The sequence below is a fragment of the Carlito syrichta genome, unplaced genomic scaffold (assembly GCF_000164805.1).
Source record: "Carlito syrichta isolate Samal-C Ts95f unplaced genomic scaffold, Tarsius_syrichta-2.0.1 Scaffold308899, whole genome shotgun sequence".
NCBI classification, from domain to species: domain Eukaryota; kingdom Metazoa; phylum Chordata; class Mammalia; order Primates; family Tarsiidae; genus Carlito; species Carlito syrichta.
The window spans coordinates 23,663-38,139 of NW_007252995.1; positions in this window are offsets into that span (position 1 = coordinate 23,663).

A 14,477-nucleotide genomic window follows, 5' to 3' on the forward strand; every position below is an offset into this window, starting at 1 on the left:
GCCTTGACCTCCTGGGCTCAGATGATTCCTCCACCTTAGCATCTGGGGTAGCTGGGACTACAGGTGTGTGCTACCACACCTGGCTAATGAAAAAAATTTTTTTGTGGAGATGAGGTTTTACTATATTGCCCAGGCTGGTCTTGAACTCCTGGGCTCAAGCAATCCACTTGCCTTCACCTCCCAAGTTCTGGAATTATAAGCACGAGTCACTGTGACTGAACTGGTGATTTTATACGTAACTAACTGAGGAACTGACAGATTGTTTTCCTTAGAGGCTGAACTATTTTACATTCTTACCAGCAATGTACAAGGATCCCAATTTCTCAATATCTTCACCAACACCACCTCATTCTTTTTTATAACCATAGATAATAGCTATACTCATTCCTAGTGGGTATCCTGAAGCAGTCTCACATTATGGTTTGATTTGCATTTCCCCAACCAATGACTAATGATCTTATGTGTCTTTTCATGTGCTTGTCCATTTGTTTATTGTCTTTGGGAAAATGTCTATTTTAGTCATTTTTCCATTTAAAAATTTGGATTGTTTGTCTTTGGGTTGATGACTTGTACAAGTTCTTTACATATTGTAGATACTAGACCCTTATCAGAGATATGATTTGCCACTATTTTCTTCCATTCTGTTCTTTTTGCTTTCTTGAAAATGTCCTTTGATAAAAGTTTTTAATTTTGAGAAAATCTAGTTTATCTATTTTTTCTTTTGTTGTGCTTTCAATGTCATATCTAAAAATCCATAGCCAAATTCAAGGTTATGAAAATTTATCCCTATGTTTTCTTCTAAGTGTTTTATAAAGTTTAATTCTTGTATTTAGGTCATTGGTTTATTAAAACTTAATTTTTGTATATGGTGTGAGATAGGGATCTAACTTCCTTCTTTACATGTACATATCCAGTTGTTTTGCACTTTTTATTTTATTTTATTTTATTTTATTTGAGTTGGAGTCTCACTCTGTCGCCCAGACTGGAGTGCAGTGGCCGCTCCCAGCCACCGCAGCCTCAACCTGCTGGGCTCCAGTGATCCTTCCGCCTCAGCCTTCCGAGTAACTGGAACTACCCGCTACCATGCCTGGCTAATATTTTTTATTTATTATAGGGATGAGGTCTCGCCAAGTTGCCCAGGCGGGTCTCGAACCCGCGGGCTCAGGCAATCCACTCACCTCAGCCTTCCAAGGCGCGGGATTACAGGCTGAGTCACCGAGCCCGGCTTGCACTTTTTATTAAAGAGAATATTCTTGCCAAGTTCAGTAGTTCACACTTGTAATCCTAGCGCCTTGAAAGGCTGAGGAGGTAAGATCACTGGAAGCTAGGGATTTAATAGCAGCCTGGGCAACCTAGCGGGACACTGTCTCTATAAAAATTTTTTTTTAATTGTCTGGCATGGTGATGTGCACCAGTAGTCCCAGATACTCAGGAGGTTGAAGTGGAAGGATCAGCTGAACCCAGTAGTTCAAGGTTGCAGTGAGTTGTGGTTGTACTGCTGCATTCTAGCCTGAGTTACAGAGAGGGACCTTGCCCCGCCCCCAAAAGGAAAATATAATATCCTTCTACTAATTTGGGGCTTATTTTATTATTTGTGCGCCATAGTTCTCTAAGGTATAAAATTAGGTTATTGATTTGTGATCTTTTTTGATGTAGGCAACTATAACTATAAGTTTCCCTCCATGCACTGATTTTGCTGCTTCCCATAAGTTTTGGTATGTTGCGTTTTACTTTTGATTTATTGTAGAAATGAGGTCTCCTGCTACCACGCCTGGCTAATTTGTTTTATTTATTGTAGAGATGAGGTCTTGCCAAGTTGCCCAGGCGGGTCTCGAACCCATGGGCTCAGGCAATCCACTCACCTCGGCCTCCCAAAGTGCTGGGATGACAGGCTGAGCCACCGAGCCTGGCCTTGCCTGATGTTAACATAGACATTCTGGCTCTCCTTTTATTACTGAAAAGGAGTATACTTTTTCATCATTTTACTTTCAATATGTTTGTATCTTTGGATGTAAAATAAGTCTCTTGTAGATAGCACATAGTTGGATCGGTTTTAAAAAAAAATTCCAGCCGGGCTCGGTGGCTTAGGCTGTAATCCCGTGCTTTGGGAGGTTGAAGTGAGTGGATTGCCTGAGCCTGCGGGTTCAAGACCCGCCTGGGCATCTCTACAATAAATCAATGAATCAATTAATAAATAAAAATAAAAAAAATTCCTTCTATCAGTTTCTGCCTTTTAATAGTAACTTTAATTTTTCAAATAATTAAAAGGATTACTGATAAGAAAGCACTAATTTCTACCTTTTGCTATTGTTTTCTACTTTTTTTTTTTTTGAGTTGGAGTCTCACTCTGTCGCCCGGACTGGAGTGTAGTGGCCGCTCCCGGCCACCACAGCCTCCACCCGCTGGGCTCCGGCGATCCTTCCGCCTCAGCCTTCCAAGTAGCCGGAATTACAGGCATGTGCTACCACGCCCGGCTGATTTTTTGATTTATTGTAGAGATGAAGTCTTGCTCATCTCGAACCCGCAGGCTCAGGCAATCCACTCACCTCAGCCTCCCAAAGGCGCGGAATTACAGGCTGAGCCACCCAGCCCGGCTTCTACAAGTTTTATATCCCTTCTGTTCCTCAAATAGTCCTTCTTTTGTATTTGCTGATTTTATTTTTAGTGTACCATTATGATTCCCTCCTTGTTTTCTTTTCTGTGTATATTTTGTTGTTTTTGTTTGTGCTTGCTCTGATAATTACAACTAACATTCACGTGTTTAGTTGTTTAGAGTTTCATATTATCATTCTGTTATTTATTTGTAGTTTGGTTCCAATATTGTCAGAAAGCATACTGTGTAAAATTTCAATTGTTATACATTTGTTGAGGTTGTTTTATGATCCAGGGTATGGTCTATCTTGTTGAATGTTCCATGAACAACTGAAAAAAATGCATATTCTGCTTATTGGGTGAAGTGATATGTAACTCCATAACTAGTTGATTGTATTTATTGCTAATCTGGCTAGTAACTCTGTAATTTGCTGAGAAATCATGTTGAATACTCCAGTGGTAATTGTGTAGTTGTCCAGAAGACTGCTTGAGCCCAGAAGTTGGAGGCTGCAGTGAGCTATGATCATGCCACTTCACGCCAGCATAGACAATATTGGAACCAAACTACAAATCAATAACAGAAAGATAATATGAAACTCTCTAAACACGTGGATGTTAGTTGTAATTATCAGAGCAACCACAAACAAAAACAGCAAAATATACACAGAAAAGAAAACAAGGAGGAAATCATCCTACACTCAAAACAAAATCAGCAAATACAAAAGAAAGAGCACAAGTCCCTGTCTCAAAAAGGGGGAAGGGAGTCTTCATTCTAAAGGAATATCACATAGAAATGTTAAATTTCTATGCCTTTTCTCCAATTAATCAATCTAACTTGTGTCAATGATTCTTCAGTGAACCTCCAAGGAACCAAGAGCCTTGGATCTCATAAGGTTTTTTTGTTGTTCTGCAATATCTATCTCTAGAACAATGGGGGGAGAGGAGAGACTGAAATAAACCAATAAATCTTACTCCATTTACAAATTGGGGAGTTCTCTGTTTTTCCTTTCAACTCTATCAGTTTTGCTTCATGTATTTTAAGGCTTTGTTTGGTGCATACACATTTGAGATCATTATGTCTTCCTAGACAATTGAACCTTTCATTTTCATGTATTGTTTCTCTTTATCACTCTAATAGGGTTTTTTTGCTCTTAAATCTACTATTTCAGGTATTAAAATAGCCACTCCTATTAAAAAATATTTTCATATTATATCTTTTCCCATTCTTTCATTTTAACCTAGCTGTATCACTGAATTTGTAGTGAGTTTTTTATAAACAGCATACTGGTTGGTCATGGTTTTTACCCACTCTGTTTATCTCTGTCTTTGTTTGGTATGTTTAAACCATTTGCATTTACAGTAATTGTTGGTATTCTAGCACTTAAGACTCTCTTTTTATTATTTATTTTCTCTTTGTTTCCTTTTATTCCTTAAAAAATTAGATTCAGAGGTACAAGGGCATGTTGTTACATGTATATATTACATACTGGTGGAGATTGCACTTCAGGTGACCAGTTCCTCAAATAGTCAAACTTGTACCCAACAGGTAACTTCTGAACCCTAACCTTTCTCTCCTCTTCCCTCCTTTTAGTGTCCCCAGTGTAGATTCTGGATATTAGTCCCTTTTCTAAGGCATACTTTTCAAATATTTTCTCCCATTCTGTAGGTTTTTTTGTTCACTTTGTTGATTATTTCTTTTACTGTGCAGAAACTTTTCAGTTTAAAGTACCATTTGTCTATTATTGTTTTTGTTGCACTTGCTTTTAGGGTCTTTGCCATAAGTTCTTCACTTAGGTCAATGTCCAGAAGGTTTTTTCCTGGGTTTTCTTATAACATTTGTATGGTTTCAGGTCTTATATTTAAGGATTTATCTTGAGTTCATTTTGTATATTATGGGAGGTCAAGTTTAATTCTTCTGCTAGCCCACTTTCCCAGCACCATTTATTGAATAGGACATTCGTTCCCCCATTGTTAATTTTTGTCAGCTTTGTCAAAGATCAGTTGGTTGCAGGTATGTGGCTTTATTTCTAGGTTCTCTAGTTTGTTCCATTTAGTTTGTTCCATTTTTGTACCAGTATCATTCTGTTTTAGTTGCTATAGTCTTATAGTATAATCTGAAGTTAGGCAATGAGATATCTCTGCATTTTTTTGTGTGTTTTTTTTTTTAAGTTAGGATTGCTTTGATTATTTGGGCTCTTTTTGAGTCCATATAACTTTGCTTGTTTATTATAGTTTTGTGAAAAATGACATTGGTAGTTTGATAGAGACTGTGTTGAATCTGTAGATTACTTTGGGTAATATGGCCATTTTAACAATTGATTATTCTAATTCATGAACATGAGATGTTCTTCCATTTGTTTGTGTTACTTACATCAGTGTTTTGTAGTTCTCCATGTAGAGACATTTTACCTCGTTGGTTACATGTATTCCTAGGTATTTTATTTTTGTATGTAGTTATTGTAAATGGGATTGTCCTCTTGATTATTTTTCTTAGCTTGAACAGTGGCTCATGCCTGTAATCCTAGTACTTTGGTAGGCAGAGGTGAGAGGACTGCCTGAGCCCAGAGGTTCAAGATCAGCCTGGGCAGCTTGGGAAGATCTCATCTCTACAATAAATTAAAAAATTAGCAGGTTGTGGTGGCCAGTGCCTGTAGTTCCAGCTACTTGGAAAGCTGAGGTAGCAGGTCAAAGTTTCAGTGGCCATGAGCATGCCACTGCACTCCAATCTGGGTTTTATACTGACACTCTGACTCAAAAAAACCCAACTTCTTTTGTATGCTGATTTTGTATTCTGAACTTTACTCAGGTTTTTTGTTTTTTAATCAGGTGTAGGAGGAGTCTTTAGAGTTTTCTAAGAATATAATCATTCATGTCATCAGCAACAGGGATAGTTTGAATTCCTCGCTGATTTGAATCCTTTTATTTCTCTTGCTGATGGCTCTGCTGGAATTCTAGTACAATGTTGAATAGGAGTGGTGATAGTGAATATCATTGTCTTATTCCAGTTTTGATGGCAAATTGTTTCAATTTTTCTCCATTAAGTATGTCAGCTGTGAGTTTTTCATATATGGCTCTTATTTTGAAATGTGTTCCTTCAGTGCCTAGCTTGTTCAGAGTTTTTATCATGAAGGAATGCTGGATTTTATCAAATGCCTTTTGTTTTGAGTTGGAGTCTCACTCTCTCAGGCTGGAGTGCAGTGTCACACTCATGGCCACCACAGACTTGACCTGCTGGACTCAGGTGATCCTTCTGCCTCAGACTTCCAAGTAGCTGTAACTACAGGCATGTGCCACCATGCCCGGTGGTTTATTGAAGAGATGAAGTCTTGCCAAGTTGCCCAGGTTTTGTTTCGAACTTGTGGGCTCAGGAAATCCTTTTACCTCAGCTTCCCAAAGTGCTGGGATTATAGGTGTGAGCCAAACCGCGCAGCCTCAAATGCCTTTTCTGCATCTATTGAGAAGATCGTATGGTTTTTGTTTTTTACTCTGTATATGTGATGAATCACACTTTTTTGATTTGCAGATATTGAACCATCCTTGCATCCCTGTAATAAAAGCTACTTGATCATGGTGGATTATTTTTTTGATGTGCTGTTAAATCCCAGTTTGCGGGTATTTTGTTGAAAATTTTTGCATCTATGTTCATTAGAGATATTGGCCAGTTTTCTTTGTTGTTGTTGTTGTGTCCTTGCCTGATTTTGGTATCAGGGTGATACAAGTTTCATAGAATGAACTAGGGAGGAGTCTATCCTTGATTTTTTTCCGGAATAGTTTCAGTAAGATTTGTACCATCTTTTCTTTGTACATCTGGTAAAGTTTGGCTGTGAATTTGTGCTTTTTTTGTTGCTGTTGGAAGATTTTTTTAAATTACTGATTCAATTTCATTGCTCATTATTGGTCTATTCAGGTTTCTTTCTTCTTCTTCTTCTTCTTCTTTTTTTTTTTTTTTCAGTTGGAGTCTCTACCACTAAGGCTGGAGGGCAGTGGCATGCTCCTGGCCACCACAGCCTCAACCTGCTGAGCTCAGGTGATCCTTCCACCTCAGCCTTCTAAGTTTCTGGAACAACAGGCATGCGCCACCATGCCTGGCTAACTATTTATTTATTTATTGTAGAGATGAGGTCTTGCCAAGTCTCCTGGGTTGGTCTCAAACCCATGGGCTCAGGCAGTCCTCTCACCTCAGCCTCCCAAAGTGCTGGGATTATTGGCATGAGCCACTGTGCCCAGACTATTCAGGGTTCTATTTTTTCCTGGTTCAGTCTTGGGTGGTCGTATGTTTCCAGATATTTAGCTATTTCCTCTAGGTTTGCCACATAAGTACTCTCAGTAATCTCTAATGATCTTTTGTATTTCTATGATGATCAGTTATAATGTCACCTCTGTCATTTCTGATTGTATGTATTTGAGTATTTTCTCTTTTGTTTCTTGATAGTCTAGCTAGCAATGGGTCAATTTTGTTTATCTCTTTGAAGAATGAACTTTTTGATTCATTGATCCTTTTAATCTTTTTTTGGTCTCAGTCTCATTTAGTTTTCTTTGATCTTTGTTGTTTCTTTTCTTCTGCCAGCTTGGGGTTTAGATTCTTCTTCTTTTTCTACTTCCTTGAGATGTGAGGTTAAACTGTTGATTTCAGATCTGTCTTTTTATGTGAGTATTTAATGGTATAAACTTTCCACTCAGCACTGCCTTTGCTATATATCAGAGGTTTTGGTATGTTGTGTCTCTATTTTCATTTGCTTCAACAATATTTTTTTAATTTATGCCTTAATTTTGTTGTTTACCCAAAGAGCAAGTTGTTCAGTATCTATGTAGTATCATAGTTTTAGGAGTTTCTCTTCATATTGATTTCTGATTTTATTCCACTGCTGTCTGAGAAGATGCTTGGTATAATTTTGATTTTTTAAAATTTATTGAGACTTGCTTTAAAAAAAATAGTGAAAGGATCTTGCTATGTTATCCAGGCTTGTCTTGAACTCTTGGACTCAAGTGAGCCTCTTTCCTCGGTTTCCCCAAATGCTGGGATTACAGGCATGAGCCACTGAACCTAGCCTGTTTCCTCTTATTCTCATTCCTCTTTTTCTCTTTTCCTGCCTTTTTAAGGGTTACTTGGATGTTTTAGGGGATGCATCTTGGTTTATTTGCAGTATTTTTGAGTTTATCTCTTTGTATGGTTTGCAGTGGTTGCTCTGGTATTAAAATACACATGCGTGACATATCACAGTCTATTATTACATTTTACCATTTTGAATGATGTATGAAAACCTCATGTCCATTTAGGCCCCTTCACCTTCCTACTTTTAATCAGCATTGTCTTGAGTATCAGGTGCTGTTCTAGTCCTAGCTACTTGGGAGGCTGAAGCAGGAGGATCACTTGAGCCCAGAGATTCAAAGTTGAGTGAATTATGATGTGAGCTATGATGGTGCCACTGCACTCCAGATGACGGAGTAAGACTGTGTCTGTTAAAAAAAAAATTGAGTTTAGCATAGTAATTAATTCTTCAACAATTACTGTGTGTTCCAACTGTGGAAAATACAGGACAGAATCCATTTCTAAATTGTTTAACTTTGTGCAAATTACCTCACATATCACTTTTCCTTGAGGGTTTTTTTTCCCCTAGTGAAATATTATTGCCTGAAACTTAAGAGCTTTTGGGAAATATTGAACAAAAATAAATCTGGGAAGCAATATATAATAGTATAGTAGATGCTGTGTTCAATATTTCATTGAATTTATACCAAAAAATCGGATAGTTGATCATCCTTAAATTTATAAAATTCATCATAGGCCAGGCATTATAGGCTCAAGCCTATAATCCCAGCACTTTGGGAAGCCAAGGTGAGAGGATTGCCTGAGCCCGTGGGTTTGAGAACAGCCTGGGCAACTTGGTGAGACCTCATCTCTACAATAAGTCAAAAAATTAGCCGGTCATGATGGCACATGCCTGTAGTTCCAGCTACTTGGAAGGCTAAGGCCGAAGGATCGCCTGAGCCCAGCAGGTTGAGACTGTGGTGGCTGGGAGCATGCCACTGCCCTCCAGCCTGGTTGACAGAATGAGACTCCCACTCAAAAAAAAAAAAATTCATCATAAACACATCATAAAGGATCCTTTTCTCTGTGCCCTCTGCACATTGCTATTTTATAAAAATGAATAATACTGAGACTACCATATAACCGATAGTTAATGATAGGCTGATGATTGGTTCAAAGCAAAGTAATACATGGACACCAGAGACACATGCAGCCTCCTCTCAAAATTGAAAATCGGAATATATATAACATACAACATTGAAAATTGGAATATATATTATGTTTTTCAAATAATTAAATTACAAAGAAAATAAATACCAATTAAAGCAGGTATGTAATTTTGAGTTATTTTTATTTTTATTTTTGAGTTGAATTCTCACTCTATTGCCCAGGCTGGAGTACAGTGGGACACTCACGGCCACCGCAGCCTCAACCTACTAGGCTCAGGCAATCCTTCCTCCTTGGCCTTCCAAGTAGCGGGAACTGCAGGCATGCGCTACTATGCCTGGCTATTTGCTTGTTTGTTTATTTATTTATTTATTTATTTATTTATTTATTTATTTATTTATTGTAGAGATGAGGGCTCACCAAGTTGCGCTGGCTGGTCTTGAACCTGTGGACTCAGGCAATCCTCTCACCTCGGCCTCCCAAAGTGCTGGGATTATAGGTGTGAGCCACCATGCCCGGCAGGTATATAATCTTAAGGCAAAATGAGTCCCTCTTTAGAACTCTACTATTAATCTGATTGAAGGAATGTAACTACAGAAATAATGCAAACAAACGATAGGTAAAATGAAAGTATATGGCAACCAGAGGAGAGCAGAAGGAGTTATAGCATAGAAGCCTAAGAAAGACTTGGTCATGTCATCATGGCATGATCCAGCTATGTCCAGACAACCCGTCTACTCACGTCTAGCCCTGCAGTGAAGATAAATGCACTTGCTCTTCCTACCACCTTGACAATGGTCATGAAGATCATCCAACTTGCTCTGTAAACTCTGAGTCCATATTTACCAAGCAACCTCTGACCGTAATTTATCTCTCATGAGTATTAGACCACAAGAATATGTGCAGATCAAGAATTTCCAGCATTTGCTTAGTCTATTTGAAAGTTATGTTTTGTAATTGTAAATTAGTATATCAGTATTATGGTATTTTGTATATTTTAATCCTTGTTGGTTTGGTTAATCTGATTCAACCCCTAAATCCAGTCACATCAAGGTGTAGTAATATCTGAATTTGCAAACTTCTAAAGCGGAGAACTAAAGCCGCAACATGGTGACTGTCAAGAAATTGTTACCCGATCTGTATGGTTAGATATCTAATACTCCTCAAACCTTTCATTTCACTGAGCCATTCTCAATTTTGTTTATCATTTTCCATTTTTAACAATAAGCAGACATACAGACTTAGCTGTCTCAAAGGTTTGACATCTGACTTAGTGTTGTGCAGCATTCATTGTTTATTTAAAAGAATAATGAAGTATGGAGATTTTTAGAAGACTAAAATGAAGTCCTTCCAAACACATAAATCAAAATACCCCAGGAGTTAAGGTATCAAAATCTGCCATTTTTTATTTGTTGTTGTTCTGAGAGATATGGTCTCACTATGGAGTCCAGGCTGGCCTCAAACTCTTGGGCTCAAGCTGTCCTCCTACCTCAGTCTCCTGAGTTGCTGGAATTACAGGCTGGCATCACCATGCCCTGTTGAAGTTCTACAAGCCTGATATTACACTTAACGTTCCTTCTTATCTTTCTCTTTATTCTCTAGTTAGCATCCCCTTTGTATATTTTTGAAGACATTAAACGTTTTGAAGTAGATACTGCAAATATTTCAGAGCCCAGGAATATATCATCTTTCCAACAATAAGGTTATGGGACTGTTTACTGGTGGGTTTTACCACACTATATATGACAAAAGCATTGAGAACTGCACAGATGAGGGTGTAATGGAGTATTTATTACAGGATATGCCTTGGAACTGGTATATTCCAAGATATGCCATGGAACATGACTCTTAGTACTTGTGACAAAAACCTATGGAAGAGAAAATGCAGCACAATATGCAAGTAAAATCCCTTAGGGTATCTACTATTTACAAAACAGACTCTGCCTTTTTAACATTACATTCATGGCTGGTTAAATAATCCAGGTAAACCTCGTTTTATTGAGCTGATAATAATGAGTTTTCTATAATAACCAATCTAGTCGGATAAACTCTTTTTAGTTCCTGTCCTATCAATATGAGGGGGTGAGGGGGAAGGGTTGGTGAAATACCCTATACTGAACGTTTTCCATGTAAATCTCAATTTGTGTAAGACTATTATAATTTGTTGATTGAACATGAAATTTAAGCTACAGGCAATGAGGAGGAATAAAAGGAAATATTTAGGCTGTAACAGAGCTCTTTAGAGTTCTTTATTTTGCAACAGTTAACTCTCTGCTATCTTTCTAAAAGATAAAGAGAAAAACTCTCAGTGCCCCGCTATAGTGAGAGACATGTGATTTATAATAGCATCATTATTCCATAATTGCAAATACTGTTCGGCCATCTGAGAACATATCTAGTAAGGGCATCAGAATTAATTCTGGAGGCCAGTGGGTTGCTATAACAACCAGAAAAAAATTAGTGTAATAATAGCTCTCACTCAAAGCTGAAGAACTTACTAAATGATGAGAGCTGTAAATGCAGATATTTGTCATATAAATTCAAGCAAGCAACAAACACATTCATTTATTTATTCTTTTATGAACACCAACTCCAGGCCTGGCACTATGCAAGGAACTGGTGAAAGAGATGTGATCTCTTCCGTGATGGAGTGAACGTTCTAATGAAGGACACATATAATAAAGATAAAAACAAAAACAAAAACAGATAGGCGGGGCACGGTGGCTCATGCCTATAATCCCAGCACTTTGGGAGGCCGAGGTGAGAGATTGCTTGAGCTCACAGGTTCAAGATCAGCTCTGGCAACTTGGCGAGACCTCATCTCTTCAATAAATCAAAAAATAAGCTGGGCATGGTGGCGCATGCCTGTAGTTCTAGCTACTTGGAAGGATGACGTGGAAGGATCGCCTGAACCCAGCAGGTCGAGGCTGCAGTGGCCGGGAGTGTGCCACTACACGCCAGCCTGGGCAATACATGAGACTCCAACACACACACACACACACACACACACACACACACACACACACACACACACACAAACTCAATAATCTCAGCATGTAGGAAAGGCCCTACAGGAAAGAAAGCAAAAGACCTTGATACGGACAGGCAGAGAAGGGTTGATCCACTATAAGAGCTGGAGAGGCACCTGGTCATACTGCAAATCTTGCTTTTAAGGCTCTATCAGCTTCAGTAAAGTGAAGGAACAAAGAATGGAGTCTTACAGTCTTTATTAATAAAAATAACTTAAGGTAAGACATATCACTTCTAACCAAAATATAATCTTTTTTTTTTTTTGCTAGAAGAGCTTAACATGTATAATTCTCAGAATTCCCCTACAATTGGATGATTTCAATATGAAAATAAGAGTTGTTTGTGTGTTTTAAAAACAAGTATTGCTGGGCTCGGTGGCTCAGCCTGTAATCCCGCGCCTTTGGGAGGCTGAGGTGAGTGGAATGCCTGAGCCCGCAGGTTCGAGACCTGCCTGGGCAGCGAGACCTCATCTCTACAATAAATCAAAAAATCAGCCGGGCGTGGTAGCGCGCGCCTGTAGTTCCAGCTACTCAGAAGGCTGAAGCGGAAGGATCGCCGGAGCCCAGCAGGTCGAGGCTGCGGTGGCTGGGAGCGGCCACTGCACTCCAGTCTGGGCGACAGAGTGAGACTCCAACTCAAAAAAAAAGAAAAACAAGTATTGTTTCATTGCATCTTTATTTATAATATTCCCAAACCAGAGACCAAATGTCCTTCAATGGACAAATGGTTAGACAAACTGTGTTACATACGTACTATTGAATACTATTTGGCAAAAAAAAGGAAAAGAACCATTGAGATATAATTCACATACCATAAAGTTAATCTTTAAAAGTGTGCAGTTCAGTGGTTTTTTAGCATACTCACCATATGAAAATTAGATATCTAAACTGTTTAGATATTTGTGCAAAAACCACTCCTAATCCCAAAACATTTTTATCATCCCCAGAAGAAATTAGTCATTACTCTCTATTTCCATCTAATCATCCATGTATTGGCGCTCCAGTCCAAGGCAACCACTAATCTACTCTCTTTCTTTCTATGGATTTGCTGGTTCTAGATATTTCATATAACTGGAATCAGTTTTTGGCTTCTTTCACTTAACAATGTGCTCGAGGGTCATCCATGTTAGAGCTTATATCAGAGCTCTATTCATTTTTATGGATAAATGAAATTCCATTGCATTAATATTGACCTTTTGTCCATCCTGTGAAAGAAAAAAAATAGAATCTCAGGACGTGAAACTCACAGTGCCAAAGGGAAAGTTAAACTTGTTGAACTGAATCACGCAAAACAAACAAAACACCGCCTTCCTTTTGTTCCCAGATAGCTGCACTTCCACATGCTTACTTTATCTTATGTGAAATGTAGATTTACTGAGCCTGAAATGAATGCATAATGAACTTTTCCTCTATTCCTTCTTTTCACATGTAAAATGATGGCTGAGCACTAATCAAAACTTTACAGGAATGTTATCGCTACCCTTTCTCAGTTTTTCCCTCTTCTTTCACCCCCCCTCCCCACTTACTGTCTCCCCTTTAAATATTGGGCACAGTGGCTCATGACTGTAATACCAGCACTTTGGGAGGCAGAGGTAAGAAGATTGCCTTAGTCCAGGGGTTCAAGGCCAGCCTGGGCCACTTGGCGAGACCTCATCTCTACAATAAATCAAAAAATTAGCGGGGTGTGGTGGCGTGGGCCTGTGGTTCCAGCTAATTGGTAGGCTGAGGTAGGAGGATCACCTGAGCCCAGCAGGTCAAGGTTGAGGTACCCGTGAGCGTGCCACTGCACTCCAGCCTGGGCAATGCAGTGAGACTGTGACCCCAAAATAATAAATAAACAAGCAAACAAATAATAAATACTGAAGTTCTCAAAATTCTCTTTAGGAAAAGCACTGGTCACAGATCCTACTATTTATCCTATTTAGCCTCACCTTGGCTAAATAATACAATCCCTAATTGGTTGAGATCTGACTCAGTCATTTTTTGGTTTACAGTCTATCAGTTGATGGGCCTTTGGGTTTTTTCTCCTTTTTGTTGGTTTTGAATAGTGCTGCTGTGAACATTTGTGTACTAGTTATTTGCTGTATATATATTTTCAAATCTCTTGGGTCTAGACTAGACTTGGAATTGCTGAGTCATATGGTAACTCTATGTTTAACTTTTGAAGGAACTGCAAACTGTTTTTCAAAGCAGCTTTACCATTTTATACTCCCACCAGCAAATATGAAACTTTCAGTTTTTCTATATCCCTGTCAACACTTGTTATTTTCTGTTTTTTGGTTTATTTTGTGTTTGTCTTTTCACATCATATGGGTAATGTGCTGACATCATAACAAGGTTTGAAGAAGGCACATCTCACACATGAGCATAAATCCACAATCATCACGTTTATGAACTACAAAAGGATCTGCTTTTCTTTTTTTTATTATAGCCATCCAAGTAGGTGCAAAATGATATCTCATAGTGGCTTTGATTTGTATTTCTCTATTATATTGAGTACGTTTTCATGTGCTTCTTGGCCATTTGTAGATGTTCTTTGAAGGAATATCTGTTCAAACCCTTTCTCTATTTTTTCAGTTAATTTGTTTTTTATAGTCGAATTGTATCAGTTCTTTACATATTCTAGACACAAGTCCCTTATGAGATATATGATTTGCAAA